Source organism: Bombina bombina, chromosome 6 (assembly GCF_027579735.1).
Source record: "Bombina bombina isolate aBomBom1 chromosome 6, aBomBom1.pri, whole genome shotgun sequence".
In the NCBI taxonomy this organism is placed as follows: Eukaryota; Metazoa; Chordata; class Amphibia; order Anura; family Bombinatoridae; genus Bombina; species Bombina bombina.
The window spans coordinates 90,513,241-90,516,599 of NC_069504.1; positions in this window are offsets into that span (position 1 = coordinate 90,513,241).

Here is a 3,359-nt window from a genome sequence, read left to right on the forward strand (position 1 = left end):
TGCTTTGTTTCTTTCTTAGACTCCTTCTGACTTGAGTGTTTGTTGCTATGAGGATCCACCTGTTTCCCTTGTCTACCCTATGAACAAACCATCATACTTCCAGCATGTATCTGCAGATGGACACTATCTCAGGTGCAAAGCACCCTTACTGCAAATGGACTATGGTATTGAAGCAGAATGTCTGAGGGAGGTGGAGCTCTAAGAGGACAAAGACTGTTCTTAAAGTGATCAGAGGCCACCCAGAGATACTTATGCTGTTTCCATGTTATGCTTCACTGTGGAGAGTGTACAGTGCAGGGAACTGTCTATGCTATTTGGGGATGCTAGCTATGCAGGTTGAGAAGTAAAGATGCAGCGTTATTTGGGGGTAGATAGGGAGCTGGTTGGGTCTTTGTTTAGATAGAACAGTAGTTTGTGGATGCTGGGAGGTAGACAGAGAGTATTGGAGAGACCGTACTCATGTTCATTGACATATTGTGCCCTATTGGCCTATTTAGCATTTTAATTTTAGTTAGCTATTATAGCAGTAAATGTGAATACATTTGTTTACAGTATTCTCACATAGAATCATGTTATACCGTAGTACTAGGCTTACATTGTTGTTAATAGATTTACTCATTTCCTGTGCCTTTTTTATAGTAATTTTCATACAGCTAGAGTAAAAGTTATGCGTCCTAGAGGGTATTTAACGAATGCAACAAAAGTTGCGTTATTTCACCCTCTATAGTGCTGCCATTACAAGTTTTGAAACAGCCGGCTTGTGCGTGCGATATGGTTGCGTTGAGCTCCATACCGCACAGAATACAAGCGCTGTTTGGACATGCTCTTGCACGCTTTCCCCATAGACATCAATGGGGAAAGCGTGTTAGAAAAAAACTTAACACCTGCGATCGCGGAATGAAAATCTCTGTAACACAGCCCGATTGATGTCTATGGGAAAAAAAAGATACTTTTGAACCTAACACCCTAACATAAACCCATCGTCTAAACACCCCTAATCTGCTGCCCCCAACATCGCCGCCACCTACATAATGTTATTAACCCCTAATCTGCCACTCCCGATATCGCCGCCACCAAAATAAATCTATCAACCCCTAATCTGCCGCTACCAATATCGCCGCCACTATACTAAAGTTATTAATCCCTATTCCGCTGCACCCCAACATCGCCCACACTATAATAAATCAATTAACCCCTATTCCACCAATCCCCGACATCGCCGCCAATAAATAAAGTTATTAACCCCTAAACCTCTGGCCTCCCACATGACTACCATTAAATAAACATATTAACCCCTAAACCGCCAGCCCCCCACATCACAACAACCTAAATTAAACTATATTAACCCCTAAACCTAACTGTAACCCTAACCGTAATTCTAACCATAACCCTAACCAAACCCTAAATCTAACACCCCCTAACTTTAACATAAATAAAAGAGAGCTAAATTAAAGTTACAATTATTAACTAAATAATACCTATTTAAAACTAAATACAAACTTATCTGTAAAATAAAACCTAAGCTAGCTACAATATAACTAATATTTATATTGTAGCTAGCTTAGGTTTTATTTTTATTTCACATGTAAGTTTGTATTTATTTTAACTAGGTAGACTAGTTAGTAAATAGTTATTAACTATTTACTAACTACCTAGTTAAAATAAGTACAAACTAACCTGTGAAATAAAACCTAAGTTGCCTTACACTAAAACCTAATATTTCAAAAAAAAAAAAAAAAAATTATAAAAAATAAAACACTAAAATTACAAAAAATAAAAAAACTACCATTACAAAAAATAACAAACTAAATTATTCCTATTCTAATACCCTTTAAAAAAAAAAAAAAAAAAAAAAACCCTAATCTATAATAAACTACCAAGGGCCCTTAAAAGGGCCTTTGTAGGGCATTGCCCTAAAGATATCAGCTCTTTTTCTACAATAGAAAAACAAACACCCCCTAACAGTATACAAACCCCCACCCCACAAAATAAAAATAAAGTAAAAAGTTATCTACTCATTGCCCTGAAAAGAGCATTTGTATAAGCATTGCCCTTAAAAGGGCATTCAGCTCTTTTGCTGCCCATTAAAAATAAAAAATGGCTATTCTAAAAAGAAAAACCCACCCCAAAACGAAAAAAAAAATAAATACACAAAATAACAAACAAATTAACAAAAATAATAACAATTATTCCTATTCTAATACCCATAAAAAAAAAACACCCCAAAATAAGAGAAACCTAATCTATAATAAACTACCAATAGCCCTTAAAAGGGCCTTTTGTAGGGAATTGCCCTAAGTTAAACATCTTTTTTACCTTAAAAAAATACAAAGACCCACTAACATTACAATCCCCCATCCCCCCAAACCCACAAAATAAAAAAAACTATCTAAAAAAACCTTATCTACCCATTGCCCTGAAAAGGGCATTTGTATAATGCATTGCCCTTAAAAGGGCATTTAGCTCTTTTGATTGCCCTGAAAAGGGCATTTAACCCAAACCCTAAACTAAAAAAAAACCCCACCCAAAAACCTTAAAAAAACCTAACACTAACCCCTCTTTAGGTACTCACAGATGCTGAAGTCCCACTTGAAGGATCTTCATCCCGGCGGCTCCATCTTCATCCAGGGGGCTCCATCTTGATCCAGGCGGCATCTTCTATCTTCATACCGGCGGCGCGGAGCGGGTCCATACTGAAGACATCCGGCACGGAGCATCCTCTTCATACGGTCGCCGCCGTATACTGAATCTTCAATGCAAGAAAGCCTTTTCAAAATGGGGTCCCTTGCATTCTTATTGGCTGATTTGATTTTAATTTAAATCAGCCAATAGGATGAGAGCTACTGAAAATCAGCCAATAGAATTTCAGTAGCTCTCATCCTATTGGCTGATTTGAATAGCCAATAGGATTTCAGTAGCTCGCATCCTATTGGCTGATTTGAATTTCCAAAATCAAATCAGCCAATAGGAATGCAAGGGACACCATTTTGAAAAGGCTCTCTTGCATTGAAGATTCAGTATATGTCGCGACCTTATGAAGAGGATGCTTCGTGACGGATGTCTTCAGGATGGACTGGCTCTGCGCCGCCGGGATGAAGATAGAAGATGCCCCTGGGATGAAGATAGAAGATCCCCGCCGTGATGAAGATAGAAGATGCCGTCTGGATGAAGATAGAAGACGCCACCTGGATGGATGAAGACCTCGCTGCCTGGACGAAGACTTCTCACTGCCTGGATGTCTGGACTTCAGAAACTGTAAGTTGATCTTCGAGGGTTAGTGTTAGGATTTTTTTAACTTTTTGGGGTGTTTTTTTTTTTTAGTTTAGGATTTGGGCTTTTCTTAAGGGCAATGCCCATAC